We start from the raw sequence: 22,950 nt of genomic DNA on the forward strand, positions 1-22,950 counted from the left end.
CAGTTTTGTATATTGTTTTCATGACTATAGATAATAAAATAAACTAAATTGTAGAGTTATCCTCATTATTGTGAGAATTCCGATGAAACATGGGTAAACTAAACATACAACAAAGCAGACCAGGTCAAAAGATGGTGTGTAATTATACCAGTGATTAAGAAACAATAGGATGCATATGTGCATCAGTGCTGTTGGTAGTTATTGGCAACAGGAAGCTAGAAAGAATCCCATCAGACCACCCTATTTGGTGGAGTTTACGTCACGTGGGACTCGCTGATCATACCATACCACATCTGGCCATATAGTGCTGGTGTGGAAATGGATGTCAGTAATCTAGCCATGGTGTTTGCCATAAAGTGGACAGAATGATGTGCAGTGCTCAAGTGATAGTAGTGAAGTAAAATTGACTACCCTGGCTCTAACACAGTGTACATACGGAAGCCTGAGTGCCAAAAGTTAAAAAACGCCTGGTAGAGAATCTACCCTATGGCGCTGTGCAGGACGGTCAACATGTTTCAGCCTAAGGGGCATTGCCCCGGCTTTCTTCAGGACCATAGATATAAGATAGCTACTGCAACTATAACCACAAGTGATATGTTAGGTAAAAAAATTAACAATAAATTTACTAATAGACTGATACATATCTACCAGGAATTCAAACGTTTTAGGCGTCCACTGGTGGGAGAAGATTGTCTTCTTCCTATCAACAAACAAAAATTATTGTACAACAACACTGAATTACAAATACACAACCACCTTTATACAGAGAGACCATGTATAAGGAACACATCTGCATGAATACTTTATATTCCGCATATATAGAATGAAGCATAATAGCTTAATCACCCAGAGGCATTTCCTCTAAGTGATACTCACCCAGCCTTGTGTGGGTGAAGACCTCACCTCACCCGGCAACCGCTCGGGAGTATGAGGCCCCGCTCTACAGTGTAGAAAAAGAACACAGTAAGTACACAACTCTACGGTGCCCAAGCCAATCGCTCTACACACTGAACCTAACAAACGTGTGGTAAGTACCCCTCTGCCAAGCCAAAGTCCCCACATCCCATCCCTAATGACATACTAGAAATCGCATGTGTTGCGAAATGTCTCATGTCGCGAGACTTAATGCAGACACTTGGGAATGCCTATGAACAGTTTGTTTGTTAACAGATCGTTTACCTTCTCATACAGTTATATAAACAGCTAACTACTACATCCCAATCATATGATATTAGTGGGAAAGGTTAAAATTAGCCCAATGGTGACCAGAAGGGCTACCCATAAGCACGGGCTTCTTCAGTATAATGCAGTGGTTCCCAAACTTTTTTGACCCGTGGCTCCCTTGACCTAATTGGCAGTTGGCCGTGGCTCCCCACCATTTTTTTTAAGGTGAGCGGGTGGGGGAGGATGTAAGCCCGACCTCAGGAGTACTTCCTGTTGTCTTCCTTAAATTAATTGGGATGCAATGAAGGTATAATCGTCATATTTGTAACAAAATAAGATAACAGTTGTTTAATAAAAACTTGTTAAGTGTGAAACGATACAAGATTACTACGTAAATATGTTTCCATGCAACTTTTTTCAACCACACAATATTTCAAAAACTTCTGTAGAATAAAATCTTTTCAAAGAACAGGTAAAACAACAGAGTCCGAAATTTACCTTAAAAATCCTAGTGAGATGGATGCGCTTGTTTTTCCAACTTTGATTTATTTTATTTATTTATTTGAAAAGTTTTATATAGCACTGGCTAGAACCGGAGGTATCAGATAATATAAGATAATTAGCACGTGGGCCAGACTAATGACTAACAAAAGCTTGATTGCTATGTCAATCTGTCAGTGTAAGCATTATCGCATATTAGTACCCCATGGTTTTTGGTGTCACTTCTTACATACATGCAATAGTTTAGGTACCAGTTTTCCACCAATGGCAATCTAGGTTGGAAGACTTGTGTATAGTGCAAAACACCTACATAGAGTGTCTTTACACCTTCAAAACTGCCATAATTTGCTAATATGGGCACGCTTTTTAGCAATCAGATTCGCTAAAGTGGGTCGTATGTATTTTGGTTCCTGTGCCTATTTTCTCTCAGTCCGATCCTGAAGACAGCCATGCTGCTATGTTTAATGTAATTTTTGAACAGTAATTGAATGCCTTACAGGTTTATATGGTGGCATTTTTTTTTACACTTGAAATCTTTTATTTGATGTTCCAAGTGCTTATGTTTGTGTGTCTGTTTATTGCAGGTGGGTACATGGATGAATACATGAGTGGGTCAGTGGGTTAATGAATACGAGTGCAGAGATGAGTGACACAGTGTGTGTAGGTTGACCTATTGAGTGTCTAAATTCATCAGTGACTGAAGAAGCATTTCAGTCATAAGCTATGCCTATTGGAATTGCCAGTTCTTGGCTCCAATGTCTCTTTCCTCTCTTTTCTTCTGTCTTCTTTCTCCATTTTGCATTGCTCTTTCTTTTGCTGCTCCTTCTTTGCTCTTCTGTCTTTTCTCCCCTTCATCTGTTTATTCTTCTGCTTTTTATGTCTCTTGCGCGCTCTTATCTTTATCTCTCTTTCCCTGCCTTCATTATCAACTGCTCCGTTTCATCCTGTGGCTCTTGCACACACCCTCGTACTTCTCTACTTCTTTCTTTTGCCAAATGTCACCTTGTTCTTTCAGCTATGACGCCTCTCTGTTTTCCTTATTCCTTTTTCAATTTGACTCACTACCACTTGTAGATCTTGTGTTCTCCTTATCCATTTCTGTTCTTACCCTACCATCACCTCCCTCCGCCAAATTTGTGTTCTTTTATGCCTCTCTCACTCCTACTGTGCACCCATCCATTTACCCTTCCATATTTCCATTCATCATCCCTTCCTTGCATTTGTTCAGTGCCAAGCATCTATCTGATGGCCGCCGATCTATCGATCTAATCTCTTTCTCACTCCACTGTGCTCTTTTGTTTTTCTGTCTTTCCCTCCCATGCTCGTGTTCTCGTCCTCTCTGTTAGTATATCTCCCTGCCTACATTTCACTCTGACGCTCTGATGCTTTACAGTTCCCATCCTCTCATCCTCGGAAACACTCGGTTTTCTCCCAGTAACCAGACTCCCTAAAAGTGGTCGCAAGATATATCAGTTTCAACTAAGAAAGCGAAGAGCCAACAGGAGCCTGTGAGGGGAAATAGAGCGGCCGTCTGAAGCCTGTTCTGCGGCTGCGGTAACCGGAGGTCCGACCTATGGACAATTGATTTCCTGCATTTTAAATGTTAAGTCTATTTACCTTCTTAGTCCTACCATTTCTGGGCATTAAAGTTAAGGGGCTTATCATCACATTTCTGGCAAAATGTACCTTTATTGCAGTAAACACTACTTTCCCTCAGCAAGATAATAATCTGGAAGAAGAAAGCTGGCTTCTGACTGGATTTTGGGAGCGTATGGCGCCAATGGCGGCAGTGCGTCCTTGAGACAAACCATGCCCCCGGTTTTTGCAGGTGGGACGTATTTTGGCGGAGGCTGCTTCACTTTTCCCCACTGTGGTCGCGGCGCCCCTGGCTCCTCATTATGGCGCACTGGGGCGCTGCGGCGCACAGTTTGGGAACCACGGGTATAATGGGATGTGGGCCATAAGAGTCCCCTGCCCAATCATGTAGAAAACAGGGACCATTTAAGCTCTTTTTAGTCTCGTATTCTCGGTGCAGATTACCAGGTCTTATGTCACCAAGAGGGCAAATCATTAAGACACTCACCTGTCCGTCGGTGCCCCGGTGTTTGAGCCAAGCGGAAGAGGAGGTGTCGATAGGGCCGCCCCAAACCTTTAAATAACCTCCTAGCGCTGGCGTGTAACACGAAAAAAGCGCGATGAGAGACACTGCTCCATCGCGCGTGCGCAGACGGTAGTGAAGCGCCGATAGTGGATTCTTGTTATTAACCGCATTAGTTTGTGCAGTAAAGAGAAGAAAGGTTTACATCTTCAATCCCTAAGGAAAATACAAAAATAAATATAAATACCTCCTCTGAGAGGGCTGCCCTAAATTCTTATCCAGTGTCTACCCGAGCGTATATCGCCAGCGTTGTGCTTTTGCAATGTTTCTCTGTAGGCTATGGGCTGAATGCATTACAGACCGCTGGGCGCACGCTCAAGAGAACAGTGTCTCCCGTGTTGGTTATGCGCTCGAGCGTTCGGGTAGACACTGGATAAGAATTTAGGGCAGCCCTCCCAGAGGAGGTATTTATATTTATTTTTGTATTTTCCTTAGGGATTGAAGATGTAAACCTTTCTTCTCTTTACTGTCCTGGTGACATAAGACCTGGTAATCTGCACCGAGAATACAAGACTAAAAGGAGCTTAAATGGTCCCTGTTTTCTACATGATTGGGCAGTCCAAGGGGACTCTTATGGCCCACATCCCATTATACTGAAGAAGCCCGCGCTTATGGGTAGCCCTTCTGGTCACCATTGGGCTAATTTTAACCTTTCCCACTAATATCATATGATTGGGATGTAGTAGTTAGCTGTTTATATAACTGTATGAGAAGGTAAACGATCTGTTAACAAACAAACTGTTCATAGGCATTCCCAAGTGTCTGCATTAAGTCTCGCGACATGAGACATTTCGCAACACATGCGATTTCTAGTATGTCATTAGGGATGGGATGTGGGGACTTTGGCTTGGCAGAGGGGTACTTACCACACGTTTGTTAGGTTCAGTGTGTAGAGCGATTGGCTTGGGCACCGTAGAGTTGTGTACTTACTGTGTTCTTTTTCTACACCGTAGAGCGGGGCCTCATACTCCCGAGCGGTTGCCGGGTAGGTGAGGTCTTCACCCACACAAGGCTGGGTGAGTATCACTTAGAGGAAATGCCTCTGGGTGATTAAGCTATTATGCTTCATTCTATATATGCGGAATATAAAGTATTCATGCAGATGTGTTCCTTATACATGGTCTCTCTGTATTCAGGTGGTTGTGTATTTGTAATTCAATTCAGGTAGTGTGGCTCACTGGTTAGAGGCGGCAGACCCGAGAGCAGAGGATGGCCCGGGACCAGGGTTCGATTCCCGGCGCGGCAGGTTTCTGGACCAGTGTCAGCGGACTCGATAATTCTCTCGCCTCGGTGCCCACTCTGATCAGCGATCACACTCGGCAACTCTGGGCATTAGCTTGCCTCATCCTCACTAACGGCCCCACCAGACCGCCGGGGATGCCTGGTCTCACCCTGGAGATACCCATTAAGGGACCATCTCTCAGGGAAGCCAGGAAGGGTTTCGCAGCGGTCGAAGCGCGGAGATACTCCCCCGGGAGTGATTCTAGCGCTATATAAACACGCAAATTAAAATTAAAAAAGTGTTGTACAATTATTTTTGTTTGTTGATAGGAAGAAGACAATCTTCTCCCACCAGTGGACGCCTAAAACGTTTGAATTCCTGGTAGATATGTATCAGTCTATTAGTAAATTTATTGTTAATTTTTTTACCCAACATATCACTTGGGGATATAGTTGCAGTAGCTATCTTATATCTATGGTCCTGAAGAAAGCCGGGGCAATGCCCCTTAGGCTGAAACATGTTGACCGTCCTGCACAGCGCCATAAGGTAGATTCTCTACCAGGCGTTTTTTAACTTTTGGCACTCAGGCTTCTGTATGTACACTGAGTTAGAGCCAGGGTAGTCAATTTTACTTCACTACTATCACTTGAGCACTGCACATCATTCTGTCCACTTTATGGCAAACACCATGGCTAGATTACTGACATCCATTTCCACACCAGCACTATATGGCCAGATGTGGTATGGTATGATCAGCGAGTCCCACGTGACGTAAACTCCGCCAAATAGGGTGGTCTGATGAGATTCTTTCTAGCTTCCTGTTGCCAATAACTACCAACAGCACTGATGCACATATGCATCCTATTGTTTCTTAGTCACTGGTATAGTTACACACCATCTTTTGACCTGGTCTGCTTTGTTGTATGTTTTGTATTCTGACAGTAGGGGAGTTAGCAGACAGGTCGTAAAATATTCCCCTTGACCCTCCACACACATTTGGTTTTGTTACATGGGTAAACTAGCCATATACTATTATTGCGGAGCCTGCACCTAGTCCAGGAGCGGAAACAGACTCTCCTCACATGGGAGAAAAAAGGAATCTGAAAGTTCATTTATTGTATTGGTCCAAAATAACTGCTTTTCCCCTTGTTGCAGGGAAAATAGGATAAATGACCATGAGGGATTGTGAATGTTATCAGTTTAGGGCCTTATTCTCAAACTACACTTTTTAGTACTACAAAATGCAATCAACAAACTATGGGGTCCATTACGATGTCAGGCAGATTTATTCCGCCCGGCTGGCGGTGGCCACCGCCAGCCTGGCGAGGAAATCCGCCCGACATCTATTGCCCAATTCCCCCCACCATATTAGGATGGTGGAAGGGGACCGTGGCGGTGTAAAACACTGCCCACCTGTTTTCCGCCCCGGTCGCCTTGCGGCCGGGCGGAAAATGATTTATATGGAGGCGGTATCTGTCAGACACCGCCCGCCATATTACAATCAGATTTTGCTAATGCTTTTCCGTGACGGCAATGCCGCCACGGAAATGCATGCGGAGACTCCCTGCGGGGGCCCCTTGCGGGCCCCCTGGGAGTCTGTGGCTTAGAGGGTGCACATGGGGGGTACCTATGGCATTTCTAAGTGCAACATGGCAGGCACCGCGTGGTGCCTGTCATGTCACGCTTAGAAAAGCACAACTTGCACGTTTACCATTGCGGCGGGCGGAGATTTCTGCTCCGCCCGCCGCCATGGTACATATACAGGATGCGACCGCCTGTGTGGCGGGCGCATCCTAATGCTCTGATCGGAACCCCCGCCCTTATGGCAGGCGGTCCCGGGTCCCGGTATGATGGCGGGCGGACTAAGTCCGCCCGTCATCATAATGACCCCCTATGTGTTTAGTTTTACAACTCCATACCCAATCGACTTATATGTGAGAGGTTTTTGTCCCCAAAATCAGAGTCCCGGGGTGCGAGATCTCCGGAAACATGGAGGGGCAGATTTACAAGCCCCTTGCGCCTCTTTTACGCCACGTTGCATCACTTTTGTGACGCAGCTGCGGCGCAAAGCCAGCGCCATGCTGCAGGGTATTTACAACGTGACCCATCTGGGAGATGAGTCACGTTGTAAAGCCCTTGCCACATGTATGTGTTCCGGCGCATGGGGGGCGTTCTGGCGCAGGAACGCATCCTAAAAGTGGTTGAGTGAAATTTCACTTGAAGCAGGCATTAGGATTGACGTGGCATTTTAAGGATAGGGCATCCCCAAGACTTGCTGGAGCTGCATCGCGCTTGCAACACAACTCCAGCAATGCACGCCTTTACGGCAGCAGATGTGCCATGCATCTGCCCATTTTTGCCCCATGGTGCACCGCATTGTAAATGCAGAAACGCCCAAGGGCCTTGACTCTACTGAGTAAGGCTGAGTCAATATAACAACAAAACATAACAATTGCCAATACTGAGCAAAACTACAAAACTTTTAATTGACCAGAACCTATGAATAAAACAAATAGGTCCGCACTTTTTACTATACCATCAGTTATTTTATTTAACAACTCTCTCATCACTTCATCAACAATATTTTATCTACATGTGCATCAATAATGAATACAAGGGAAAAAGCTATATACACATGACTACATTTCATCATACAAGATACCAGCATACAATCAATGCAAACCTTCAATCATACCTCAAACAGATTCAACCAAACACTAATATCAAGCATTCACACCACTCACACCATCCAAACAACACACCAGAGCGGGTAAAATTACTTTTGTATGGCCCCAGGTCTGGTGGACAACACTTATAATCCCAAGGTCAAACAACAAAATAAATTATATAAACTCCTACTGAAGTGTAGCAATGATTCTAAGTAATCACCATTTCCTACATCCAACACCTAAATCATTACATCAATGAATCAATTGTATCATGTAGTTTGTTTGACAAGGGAAACAAAGGTCGACGCGTTTCAAACCCAGCTGTTTATTGGGTTCTCATCAGTACCGTAAAATTCTATAAAAGAAAGAAACAAAACTACAGTTTATCTTTACAAGACCCCCAACCACTGTTTGACAGAAGCCCAAACCAGCCGGTGCACTCCGCCTACCTTATTCACTTGACAGATCAAAGAGCTGGGTTTGAAACGCGTCGACCTTTGTTTCCCTTGTCAAACAAACTACATGATACAATTGATTCATTGATGTAATGATTTAGGTGTTGGATGTAGGAAATGGGGATTACTTCGAATCACCAGCCGTACAAGATGTAATGGCTGTGATACACAAGGTATAAACCTCTTTGGAAAATAAGATTGAAACAGTCTCAGCAGAAGTGACTTTGATGAGAACTGATTCAAAAAACATGGGGGGGCAAGGGTCAAGAAAAACAAAGATGCTATTGCTGCTCTTCAAACCAAAACTACTACTTCTCCGAACCCAAGTAGGGGAACTAAAAGGACATCTACGGAGCTGCTGAAGGGTACGGAATAAAGCCAGATTAGGCATGCAGTCACTAACCAGTCAACTAATCACCCTAAGACGCAGGCTCATGAGGCCCTATCACCACGCTTCAAATAGACCATATTAGGTCATTTTTCATGATAATGCCTCACTAAGGGCCAACTCAAGCCCCGAGGCTAAACCTAGCAGCCGATATTTGCTTTTAAGTTTTAGGACCATAGGCATTTAACATTTAGTTTAGAATTGAGTATTTCTTTAGGGATCAACAGAGGTCCTGATGAGTAGGCAGGAGGGGTCTGCCTATGAAACATGTCATGTCGACAAAGTAGACCACACTTGTAATTCTACTTACTAACCCCCTTTTAATGTTCCCAGCTTGCGAAATCATTAAAGTTAATTTTTTCGACTAGCCAGGGAATTTTTAACCCTTTTTAACACTACCATTCACGTAAATAGGTCCCTACACTCCCTAACACATATCACTATCCTCATCACATAGCCTATTGTCAAAATATAAGTGCTCCCGCGTCACTCGTAGGTCGAAGCACGCACCGCCCCGTACAGGGACGGAAAGACCCCAATGATGGGAGAATGCCACTATGGGATTCATAGTGTGTGAGGGGTATTTTAAAAACACACAGTGCCCTCATTCTGCCACCCGCGGAGAGGCCTAATTTTCACATTGCCATGTATTCACGAGTTTAGAGTAATATACAAAATCATATAACATTAGTCACCACTAACATTGATAGAATCCCATTGTCTACAAGTCTAGCTCAGGAGGGTGATTCTATCACCTCCTCTACACTTCCCCAATAGTTTTTTTGGAACTAAAAGGACTGACACAACGGTTGGAAAATAGAGTGGAAGAAGCTGAGGGCTGCTGTAGGTGAAACAACGTCTGCATTCTTTTGGGTCCCGGAGTGAGCGGAGGGCTTGACAGTTGACCTGTTCTTAGAAGATCTGCTCTGCCAACATCTCCAACCTAAAGGCGTGTCAAAATACTTTTCGGTGGAACACGCTTATTGTATGCCAGGTGCGCCGCCACAGCCAGGAAACCCCCCACGTCTAATTATAGCCTGAATCTTCAATTTCAGGGGCCGCATCGAGATTCTATAGGTGGCCCGCAATGCACCCCTGCTGAAATGAGAAAATAGCACAATCACGTTTTTACGCAATTCAACCTTCAAGTTCAAAGACAAAAACGTTAATTTTTATATGTGAAGAAAGTTCTGAGGGAAAGAAAACTGAAGTATGCACTGCCCTTCCTGGCCAGACTGAGGGTAGTGGCCGACAGAAAAAAATCGTTTTTTTGAAACTCTGCAGGAAGCCTGGTCGTGGCTGGAGGGATGGCGAACAGTCAGTAGGGGAGTCTGCTGGAAGAGGGACGATGGAGAAGCCGGTGTCGTACAAAAGAGGACTGCTTTGAGTCGACTCTGTGAGTTAAACAAAGAGACAGGATTATTAAGGAACAGATTGTTCAAAATGATTGGGGCTGTGATTTCTCTGGGGATAAGATCGCTAGATGGGGTAGCAGTACAGAATGCAAGATGGGGGGGTGCTTATAGATACAAATTTGACTTGGATTCTCTAGGTGAAACCTCTAGGAGTTAAGTAATCTTGAGAATTCCACACCAACGCATATTGAAACAAACTAAGATGTAATTTGGCAGTGACATGTATCCGATCTAGTTGGGGAGGTGACAGCTGGCCGGGGCAGTGGCTTCCACTTCCCAAAAGTTTAAAATGTGTTTTGGGGAAATAGCCTCTTGGGGTGACGGGCAGTTTCAACCTGTAGTCCAGTGAAGCAGGGAGGGGGAGAAGTTCAGAAATGGGTAATTTTTGTTTGTATAATGATTTGCCATCCATGGCACCTGCATCACTTATATCGGGGACTGATATTCTACTGACTGGTTTGTAACCTCACACACTAGACAGGCCCTAACGTAGACCAATGGTATGCCTAGGAATGCTTTTGGCTCCATGTGTTTGAACGGGTCTCCAAGGTCCAGATGCCTTATCCTCCCCCCCCCCCCCCGGGGAAAATTAAAGGTTGAAGTTTTCAAACTCCTTTCCAGGAATGTAAACTGACTTGGGGACAAAATGAAAAGGGGATAGTCCTCCAAAACCTAAAATGACATGCACCGAATGTAGTCCTACTTCAGGGACGATATATCCAGGCAACACACTACGGGGCATTAACCGATGGGGCTATAAACTACTTGTGCACTCCAGCTACACTAGGTGCTCCAAAGAAATCGGCATTTTAGGGTACACTTCTTTTCCTTTCACGAACCCCACGGTCATACATGATCCACAGGGAAGATTAGTGGCAGTCTCTGGTGGCTGGGGGAGATGCATCTTCAATATAATCTCGATGTACATTCCCCCAGACAGCAATCCCTGGTATTGCCGGAACTAGGGCCTCTTCTTCTGAACCTCCCGGAGGGGGTCGTAGTGATAGGGAGTGACTGTAATGCGGCCCTGTCCCCGACACTTGACAGTGTACTATCATGTCTACAAGACCAGGTGGGCACAGTATTGAGCGACTTTTTGCTGGCCTTGGGCTTTCAAGGTATTTGAAGAGGCCTCTACCCCAAATCACGACAGTATACGCATCTCTCAGGGGCGCAAGGTAGTATGTCCTGCATTGATTATTTTTTCACGCCGGCCCAACGGACACCCCATATCCGGGCAGCCCATAATCTGGCCCTCAGTATCTCTGACTACTCTCCAATATGTGCTCATTACAAAATCGCAGAACCCAGACAGATCTGATTAGGCAGGATCAACCACTGATACTTTCAAATTCACACTATCAGATCTAAAATGCAGGAAGCAACAGACCAATACATTGCTGAAAACACTGGTACAGTAAACTCAGTGTGCATCCTTTGGGAGGCATACAAAACAGTGCTCAGGGGCCAGGGGATCTCTTTGGTGGTGGGTGAAAAAAAGCTGAAATGTGCACAACTCGACTAGATAGAACAAGATTTTCTTGTATTAGAGACTTTCCTGACCACTGACATGGATTCAGGAGCTAAACACCATCTGGTGTTAAAAAAGGCGGAGTTCAAGGCAATAGCTGAAGAGGCAGCAAAAGCCAGATATTGGGCGATGCAACAGAACCTGTACGAGGTTGGAGACAGAGCAGGCAGGTTGTTGGCGTGGCTTGATAAAAAAATCAGAGGCCACTAGAAGGGTGCAGGAGGTGGGGAAAAATGATGGGACTACTGTCCAGGGAAGGAGCCATTTGCAGACTATTATGAGCAGTTTGCGGACTATTATGGGCAACTCTATGCTCCAGAATCCGATACCACATGCTGAGTCGCTGGAATTATTAGCCGCGCTATGGTTGCCGCCGCTTGAGCCAGAAGAGAGAGATCTCCTGGAGCAAGACCCAGTAGAGTCTGAAATAGCTAAGGCTATTGGGAATCTCAAATCGGGTAAAGCTGGCTGTCCCAGTAGTCTGCCAATTGAGTTATACAAAATAGCGGCGACCAAACTGCTACCCCTGCTGCAGAATATGTTGAGTGAAAAATAGGATATTTCCTAGAGATCAGCGAATTGCTAACATTGTGGTGATTGCCAAGCCGGGCAAGCCCTCTAGTGAATGCACTTCGTATAGGCTGATCTCTCTTTTGAACGCTGAACCCAAAATCCTATGAAAACTATTTGCTAATTTGCTTGTTCCCTGTGATACACTCTCAAGTCCACCCGGACCAATCGGGCTTAATGCAAAAACGAAACACAGCTCTCAATCTTAGACCACTGCACAGGGTTAAAGATGCGCTGATAGTGTCACTGGTCCCACGTATGGCGTTTAATACAATGGAATGGCCATACGCAGTACTGGAGAGGGTAAGCTTCGGGCCAAAATTCTTAAATTGGATTAAACTTTTATATGAGAAGCCCTTGGCACAGGTCTCGGTGAATGAGAGTTTTTCCAGAGTATTTGAGCTGCGGAGGGGAATAAGGCAGGGGTGCCCTCTGTCCTCCCTGTTGTTCGAATTTGTTCTGGAACCTTTGGCGACCTGGATTTGGGGGGATCCCATGATCTGTGGACTCAGTTGGACACCAGAATGGGAAGATAACATTTTCCTGTATGCGGATGACATCCTTATGTATGTAGCCAACTCGAAAGTCATCATTCACAGGATGCTGCACATATTGGAGCTATATTGCAAGTATTCAGGATACACAATTATCTGGGGCAAGTCAGTTATAAATGTCCTAGCAGGAGGTCTGCTTACACTCCCCAGAGGATGTCAACTCCGAATCAGCACAGAGGGGTCCAAATACTTGGCCATTACTAGAGACACTACAAGTTTTTATGCACATAATTTGTCTCCCTCACTGAGCTGCCTTAAAAGTGATATCCAACACTGGCGCTTATTGCCGCTGTCCCTCTAGGGAAGAGTGGTGCTCTTTAAAATGCTGACACTGCACACGTGTTCTTACATGCTGCACAATACACCTTGACACCTTGCCAGTACCCCCAAGGTTTTTCCAGCAAATAGATGCAGCAGTGAGGCAACTGTTGTGGGACGGAGGGGCATTGCGAATCTCGTTGGTAAAGCCGACCAGGGGATGGTACGATGGAAGGGTGGTGCTCCCTTTACTCTATTACTGGGCAGCCCAGCTCACAGTAATTAACCACTGGGTACATAAGTCCCAGAGTGAACCTGCCTATAGGATTGTTTGTCATAATATGTCACCGGGTGGGTACCTCAGGGCATTGTATGGAGGAGTGGCGGCTGATGCCTTCCGCTCCCCGACTTCAACCACATTCCAAATGTGGCAAGAGAGCACCAGAGTGCTGGGCTGGCAAGGTAGACTCACCTCGATGACTCCCTTGTGGGACTCAAAGAAGTTCGGCCTGATACTACATCTGGTATGTTTCAGCAGGTGGGACACGATCGGGATTTGATGGGTTGGGGACCTCTGGGAAGGGGAGAGTGTAAAGACCTTCCCGGCTTTGTAGAAGCAATATCAGATACCACAATCTCAAATCTTTAGATATATCCAAATCACCCACACACTGAGGGCAATAATACCCAAGGGGACAGTATTTCCAGAGCCTCCCCACTTAAGGATAGGCTCCTGGATGATTATTTGACTGCAAAGGTGACATCGCTGATATACCGTAAGATTATCAGTAACCTCCCGGACCCCTTGACGAAGCTTCGGAGCTGGTGGGAGGGAGAACTGGGTGCTTTGGAAGACGAAGAGTGGATGGAGGCCACGGCCTCCCCCAGAGAAGTTGCCAGGGGCATGAAGGTCAGACTAAAACTGTTAAAGATTCTGCACAGGGCCAACTATGCATGCAACTCCCATGCAAAAATGGGGATACTCACCTCACCACTATGTCTGAGGGGATGTGGTCAGGAGGGTTCCTTCTTCCACCTACTGTGGGAGTGTCCTCCACTCCAGCAATACTGGGTAGCGATACTAATGATCATTAGGGAAGTTTATAATGTCGAAGAGAGTGTATCTCTGAAATGGTGTCTCCTAAACATATGGGGGTACTCAGACCTTATGAACACTGAATGCCTGTGGGTAACACTGGGATTCATGATAGCCAAACACAGTATAGAGAGGAAATGTAGGGCAATAGAGGCCCCGACATTGAGGGAATAAAAAATTGACTTCGACTGGTGTATGCAGGCGGACAAAGCGATTTTTGAGAGCAGGGGATGCTCACAAAAATGGACAAAGGTTTGGGGGAAATAGAGTAACTAACGGGGAATGGTATGTTGTCCAGGGACTAGACAAGATCAGGAGCAAGAAACACTTTAACAGGAAGGGAAAGGGAACTGGGGTGGGGGGAGAGAACCAGAAAGTTGTCAGTCATCATTAACTGATTGTTATTGAGTTATCACACTATGTGCAAAATGTCAGGCTCTTATACATGTGTATCCCCGTAAAGGAGAAGTCGTGTTGTTGTTTCAATAACATTTTTTATTTAAAAAAAATATATTTTTGTTATTTATTTCAAAGATTCAAAGTAATTTGACCTATATTTAAATTTTTTTTTTGTTTTCATTCTAATAATGTTCATTGCACTTAAAACATATGTTTACCATTGCAATGTCGATATTTTCGTCCAACATAATTTTGGATTCCTTATTCTTGATCTTTGCATTATATGTAAGTAAAGTTGATATTTTGAGCGTTGATATTTTGACAGTGACACTTTTTTTCCTAACATTTTTTATAGTTGAGATTGCATCATACAACCATTCGAATACTCCTGATATAAGATGTGCAGCACTAAAGTGAAATAGCAAACGTGATGTTTTGTTTGTGTCCCAGCTGCTTTGCCAAGAGGGCTGAGCACCGGGTTTCAAGCCCTGAACTGTATGAGGATTGTTACAACTGTGAAAGCTATTTGAGTTTTGTATTAATATTCCACAGCAAAGGAGCACTGTGCCTCCACTCAAGGTAACTGATTACGCTTAGCGCATCTTGCCTGTCTGAAGTATCTCAATGGCTGTTATCTTCTTCTTTAACAAGCAATCACTTTACACAGCTGCATCCTGGTGTGTACTATTACCTTTGTTGTTTTTACCATTTTGATTTCTCCTATAACCTTAGACCCTTTGGTCGTATTCTTGACAGTTTTTTTTAAGATGGTGCTTTGTGTAGCTTCATATATGTCCTCTGCCTTCTTTCTCTCCTGGAAGTTCTCTTTGATCCTACATATCTTAGCTAGGTAACTTATTTTCTCACTGCTGCTACAAATCACATTCTTAGCGTCATACATGGTACTTGAACTAATTTGCCCAGGATTGCCTCAGTGAAAAAACCTTAACTCCATAACCATCGACAGTGTTTATTTCGCTGGCAATAGTTTTTAAGTTAAGATCAAGCTTGGCAGGGGGAATCAGTTCATTCAGTCATCATCATCATCATCATCTTTATCTTTAGTCGGTTTAAAGCCATACAATAAAAACAATGCAAGTCAATGATAAAACAAAAACCAGATATTAAAACATTCATAACTTTTACACCTCAATCAAATCTTAATAGCAGCAGACAAGAAATGACTACCAGCAAAACATATCAATGACCATTTGAGCAATTGTAAAACAATTTTTGAACTGCATGGCTGAGTAAGACGTGCCCCGGCGTAGCTCCCAGCAAAACTGCACTTGATCCGGCGCTCTAACCACCTGGAAGCGTGAAAACTTCATAAAAATCAACTGAGGAGGTGTCGGAAGGCGTGAGGCACCTGGACAGACCGTCGGCTCCGTCCTACATCTGAGCGGAGGCGAGATAATCGACGACTTATCCCCCGAGATCCGGGACACCTAGGATGGCGGCGCCCGGTAGCATCGGGACCCTCGACTGAAGCGGAGGTGAGGCGGTAGGAGCGGCAGGAGGCGCGCTCCCCCACCCGCGCCAGGGCAGACGACCCTGGGCCCTGCCTTTCAGCGGGGGCCCCCCCTCGGGTGCTCCGGCAGCCCTGGAGGCGGAGGCGGGCCGATGCCTGTGAAGCCGGGGACTAGATTTGCTGCTGTCTGCCGCCGAGTGGGTGACCCAGTCTGCGGGACCGGTGCGAGGCGGCAATCCGCTGGGCCCGGCGCTGCTCTATGGGAGTCCCGGAGGGGCCTGAGTGTGGTGGATAAAATTGGGCCTCCCCTCCCCCCCCTCGCTAACGGAGGCGACGGCGAAGACAAACGGGGGCCCGATCTGGATCCGGAGGTGCCAGGGGGATTAGGGCTTTACCTTGGTGGCCTGAGGATCGTCACCTGCTCCTCCATCCCTCCCCCTGGAGGGCGCGGGGAACCATCGGGGGCCTTGCATCGAGGAGGGGGTCCGGACTGGCTCTGCTCGCCCAGTGGAGGGCCCACGAGGCTGGGAGTTGTGCTGAGACATCCCGGCGGTGCGGAAGGGACGCGAGGCCGGTCCCAAACCCTGTGCTGATACCACCTTGGGAGGCCAAGACCATCGCCGCCTTCCTGCTCCTGCGTCCCGGCTGCCGGAATAGGGGGACTCCCGGGGAGACAACATGGGCAAGAGAGACCCGGCGCCAAGCCCCACCAGGCAGGAATCAATTGAGAACTTCACCACCACGCGGCCACACAGAGATGCGACTGTGGGGGCCCGGGAACCACACACGGACACCGCTATGCTCCTGGAGGCGATCCAGGCCTCGAGAACTGACATCCAGGACTCTAGAGCAGCCCTTGAAACCAAGATCAGAGAGGTGGGCTCTGAGGTACTCCTACTCCGTCAAGATCTCAGGAACTTATCTGACAGAGTGGGCACGGCTGAGACCAGGATCTCAGAAACAGAAGACTCCATTACCTCCCTCAAAAAAGATATGGCGGAATTGCAGGCCTCCCATAGACAGCTGATGTGGCGAGTGGACGATGCGGAGAACAGGGCACGCAGAAACAATCTGCGCTTTGTGGGCCTGACGGAAGGGATTGAGAAGACCGACACTGCGGCTTTCCTTCACTCCTGGCTCAAGTCTATGTTCCCACAGGCTCACTTCTCTAATTGTTTCGTGGTTGAGAGAGCGCATAGGGCACTCTTGGCCAGGCCACCAGAAGGAGCGAGACCTCGCCCAATCATTGCAAGATTTCTCAATTACGCGGACAGGGATCTCATCCTTAGAGAGGCCCGGAAAATAGAAGAAATCAAGTTTGAAAACACAGTTGTCATGATTTTCCCTGATTATAGCCAGGATGTGCAAAAGCAAAGGCGCTCCTACGACACTGTGAAGGCTAAACTACGAGAACTGAACATATCCTATATGCTACTCTTTCCTGCGAAACTAAAGGTCTTGTTCAAGGGCAAATCACACTTCTTTAATTGCCCAGAGGAGGCCTGGCACTGGCTGGAGGAGAGACCACTACTGAGGGAGGCGGAGGAGGAGGGTCGTAGAATCCGCGATGAACAGGAGCGGCCAACTTCAGGAGAAGCCCGAACGGGTCACAGAGAACTCGACAACATCGAGCGGGCAGACAATCGCAACGGACACCATATCCGTCCCAACAGATCGCTGCCAGAAGAGGCCAGGGAGGTGGCGCCGCTGCTGCCGCGGGGGACCCCGCTTGGGGGTCGAGATTCAGGTGCCTGCTCCCAGAGTCAGGAAATGTGACGGACCAAGAGGATGATACGAACGTCTCGGATGTGGAAGAACAGACTGAGCAATCCTTACACCCACTGGCTGTTGCCATCCGCGACTTGGAACAGGGAGAGCCGAGCAACGCAGAGGGTACTGAACCTGAAACACAAGACTCCCACTCCTGAGAAGCTACGGGACTGAGATGCAACATAGCAGTTCTTTGCTTTGGGGCACGCAAGTAATGCTTTTTGTCCTTTGGGGTGGGAATACACCACTTCAGAACTTGAGTTTGGACAGCTAGATATTTCCTAGTTGGGGTTGTTTGAGGGGTGGGCGACAGACCTTGCTGCCTGGTAGTCCGAACCGTCGATGGTTGTACGGGCGGGATGGCCGGGGGATGCAGGTGGGGTGGGGGGGGGCAGGGGTTGTTCGTACAGTTTGGCTGTTTATGGGGGGGAGGGGGGAGAGATACGATGTTGAGGATTGGCGCATTTTGTGGTTATACCGTCACGGGCGCTCGCCCGCCTGCCTGACCCCACGGCCTGGGGTGCAAGTGCCTTACTATTGTACTCATGGTCACTGAAAAACTGAATGTCCTGACGTGGAATGTGAATGGTCTGGGTAACAAGATTAAGCGAGGTTTGGTGAACAATTTTCTTAAGAGAGTAGGCCCAGACATCATTTTCCTGCAGGAGACACATCTGAGAGGCACGGCCTGTGCATTCATAGCAAGGGGTAGATATAAGGTACTGGGCCATGCGGGATACACAACTGACTCCAGGGGTGTAGCGATTATTGTTAAGAATACCTCCCCATTCCATATCACACGTACATGGGGAGACCCGCTGGGAACATGTGTGGGAGTACAGGGGTCATGGCGCAGACGCACCTACACTCTAGTATCAATTTATGCTGCACCCAAATTACAGGCGAATGCGCTAAAGCTGCTTGCAACCATACTTTTAGACACCTCGGATACAATACAGATAGTGGGGGGTGATTTCAATGATGTGATGGATAGGGGTATGGATAGGTCGGGAGCGGACAGCAACCGAGGAACCCAGACTCCCCTGGCTCAAATGATGTCTGAGATAGGCCTGACCGATATCTGGAGACTATTACACCCGCACACTCCTTCTACTCGGCAGCGCACAAGGTGTTTTCCAGACTGGATTATGTCTTTATGCCTCGGCAGGCAATAACTATGGAGGACACGGCGGAATATTTGGCAAGGGGTCTCTCAGACCACTCGCCACTATTAATATCGATGGGCTGGGAGTAGGAAAGAGGCCACGTGGCGACTCGCCGCTTGGGACTTGGCGAACAAGACAATACTTAAAGGCGTTAGGGCGGATACACGGGTCTACCTGGCTGAAAATGAGGGGTCGGTGGATTCGGCAGTAACCCTGTGGGAGGCGGTGAAGCCGGTGCTGAGAGACAGGATAAATGGCAGACTGGGGGAGGAGAGGAAGAGACTACTGGAAGAAGTGGGGACTGTAGAACGAACTATAGTGGAGTTGGAGAGGGAACACTTGCGTACTAAATGCACAACAACCTTGCGTAAGCTGTTGGACAATTAGAGACGATATCGGGACTTGGTGTCGGATGAGGCGAGAACGCAAAACCTGGCCACACTACACCGACTCTACGACGTGGGAGATAAATCAGGTAAACTTTTAGCCTGGCTTAGTCATGAAGAGAGGTCGACGCGGTGGGTAGATGAAGTCACTGATGAGCAGGGGAAGATTGTGCGCTCAGACCCCCACATTGCGGACGCATTCGCAGCTTATTATGAACGCTTCTATGAAGCCAGACAACTAGGCAGGTCGACCTCCCCGTGGTGGACGCTGAGCCCCTACCTGCGTTAGAGGCCGACATCTCCTTAGAAGAAGCCAAAAATGCCATTACCGGACTAAAGCCGGGTAAGGTGCCGGGACCGAACGGTTTTCCCCCGGAATTCTTTAAATGCACGGCCGACATCTTAGCTCCACACCTGAAGAATCTTTACCTTGAGGCTTATAAGGAAGGAGGTTTACCTCCTGACCTCACCTTGGCAACCATAGTCCCTATCCAAAAAGAGGATAAGCCACGGGGGCCTGCGCCTCCTACCATCCCACCTCCCTATTAAATACAGAGGTGAAACTCCTTGCCACGGTCCTGGCGCGACGCCTACGATCAGTGCTACCTGACCTGATACACTTAGACCAAACCGGCTTCCTACCAGACAGGGCCACGAAATTTAACCTCCGACGCACACATAACTGGCTACAGGAGGTGAAGGATAGGGACCCGCCACATTGGTTCCTCTCCTTAGATGCTGAAAAGGCCTTTGATTCCGTACACTGGCCGTTCCTCGAGGCCGCCCTACAAAAATTTGTTTCGGCCCCAAATTTTGCTCATGGGTACAACTGCTCTACACTAACCCGAGGGCCAAGGTGCGGGTGAACGGGAAACTTTCCAGCGAAATCTTGATCCAAAGAGGCACCAGACAAGGATGTCCCCTGTCACCGCTTCTCTTCACACTGACAATCGAGATACTGGCGGCCAGGATTCGCAAAACCAGAAGATCTCCGGTTTCCGGGTTACAGCCGCAGACGGAACACAAGAAAAACTGTCCCTCTACGCAGATGATGTCACACTGGGCAGGCAACTGTCGCATTCCAGAAATGTTGAAAGAATACTCGTGAATTCCGAGGATGATATGGCCCGCTGGCGCCAGCTTCCCTTGACGCTCCTGGGCAGGGCGGCAATGTATAAAATGGTAATATTGCCCAAATATTTATATGCCCTACAAAATGAATATTACCCAATTCCAGACGGCCTCCTTTGCAGAATACATGCCGACCTCAGATCTTTCATATGGCTGGGTAAACAGCCAAGAATAGCATTGACCACCCTCCAACGTCACCAGTACAGCGGTGGAATCTCACTGCCGAACCTTGAGGCCTATTACTGGGCGGAGCACCTGTCCCCCATTAATGACTGGCTCCACGCCCAGGCGGACCACCCTACGTATGTGCTGGAGCATACCAAACTGTCCCCACATAATTTGCTTTCGTACTTATACGGTGGCTTGACGAGGAAGCCCCTACTTCCGGCCACGAATATCACGCTCCGGGCCTGGAGAATGGCCACAAGACGCATGGGTTGGGATTAGAAGCCCACCCGACAGACCCCACTTTGGCACTGCGCGTGGCTCCACGAGCTACGTAAACTCACTGGCTTCAAGCAATGGGACGACATTGGTATTTCCACGGTGGGATATGTGATCGCCAGGGGGGAACTAAAATCATTCGCTGCACTGAGAGCGGAATATGAGATCCATCGCTCGCAGCTTTTTAAATACATTCAAGTGCGTCATGCATGTAGGGCACAGGCTATGACCCTAGAGGGTCTCCCGGAATATGCGCCACTGGAGGGCAGACTACTACAGGAGCAGATACCGAACAAGGCCGTATCACTTACATACAAAACTCTCACAAACAACATGCTGGGAGATCTGGCGAAGCTTAGGGCCACTTGGGAGCATGACATAGGAACACTGGAAGAGATAGACTGGGACCTCATCCTTATGCACCCGAGGGAGGTGGCTATTAAATCCCGGCTCCGCCTTATCCAATATAATGTGCTCCACAGGACATAAGTTTGATAGGGTAAGATTGTTCAGGATGGGACAAACACCAGACGATAGATGCCTGCGATGCTTACTTCTTCCATATTCTATGGGCATGTGGTAAAATACAATCCTACTGGACGCTCGTCTTTACTGAACTGAGGGAGGTCCTGGCTGTGCCGCTTGACCAGGAGCCCAAACTGGCCATCTTGGGAATGACTAACGATGTTGAGCTCCCCCGCCCCCTACTGGTGTTCCTGACATTGGCCTTAGTAGTAGCGAAACGAGACATTGCAAAATATTGGGGGGCTGCGACCGTCCCCACTATGGAGGAATGGAGAAGAGGGTTAGACCTCTACATGGCGGCGGAGCGAGTGGCATATAAATCAAGGGGTTGCCCAAAAAAGTTTAAAAGGGTCTGGTCAAAGTGGATATAATACCATGGGCTGGAAAGTGGATCGGGGGAGGGAGACTTATGAGCGAACCCCGGGTTCGGAGGTAGGACGAGTTGGAAACAAAAGGACACGTTAGGAGTGGATCTTATTGAGCCAGTCACACACTGTTTGTTTGAATGTCTTTGTGCCAATTGTGTACCGGGTACGGGGGGGAGGGTTGGAGCTGGCGGGAACTGTATATGCTACTACCATGACTGTACCGATAAATGTTGATTGAGAGGATGTTATATCGATTTTCCATTCATAGTAATGCTTGTTGTGGGTGGGAGGGGAGGGGTACAAATAAAAACCAAAAAGCAGATGCCCACTTGACTACTATGGACACCCCCTATGCTGAGGTGGTGCTACGCCGAGAAAGACTTGGTGATACTGACAAACTGACCATTGGATTGCGCGCCGATGTGACATCGGGGGTTCCGTGATCTATATTTCAATATGTAATTGTTTCTTGCCTGAATAACAATGCCAATGTGGTCCTTATCATGTCTGAGTATCTGCAATAAAAATAAAAAAATAAAAATAAAAAATAATTGATACAAGAAACGTCACATGAGGTAGCAATTACAACACTTACAGAAGAACACAAAATGCATAGTAATTACGTAGAGACAAAGCCACAAGAGCAAAGCGTAATACAGTACTGTGGCTCCCTGCTCTTAAAAATGATACCAAAAATTGTATAAGACCAATTCTAAAATCAAATAACAGGTGAACATTAAAAATATAGGACTCTGTTATTGATGCAGTTTTAAGCAGGATAAATGTCTTAACAAACATCTAAGACAGTTCTAACAGCTCTCGCTTCTGTTTGCTTATATCTTATACTTCTTGCGTACATTTTCCAAGTGTTCAAAAAGTTCTAAGCAAAGTGATTTAATGTAGGATAGCCATCTCGATTTGCTATAGTATGGCAAAGATAAACGATTTTTAATGATTGATCTATTTACGGTGATACTAGAATTAATCCAAATGAAGATTCATAAAAAAAAAGGTGAAAGCGGAATCTATCTGCGAATTAATAAAACCCCAAGTTCTTCATGACAAGAAAAATGTGGGCAAACCTGTGGAACTGATAAAGGGCATTGACAAAATGTATTTTCTTCTATATGGAAAGGAATGGACTTAGTGTTATATAAAGTAATTTATATAAATAAAAAACCTAATGCCCAAATTATTCACACAATTAGGTATGCTAGGAAATTAATAAAAACCTAAGAAGATCTTTTTGGGACACTGTACTATCAAAGACCCCACCTCCTTACAAAAAAGCCTTAACCTTCCCGAGGTG

This window comes from Lissotriton vulgaris, chromosome 2_1 (genome assembly GCF_964263255.1).
Source record: "Lissotriton vulgaris chromosome 2_1, aLisVul1.2, whole genome shotgun sequence".
NCBI classification, from domain to species: domain Eukaryota; kingdom Metazoa; phylum Chordata; class Amphibia; order Caudata; family Salamandridae; genus Lissotriton; species Lissotriton vulgaris.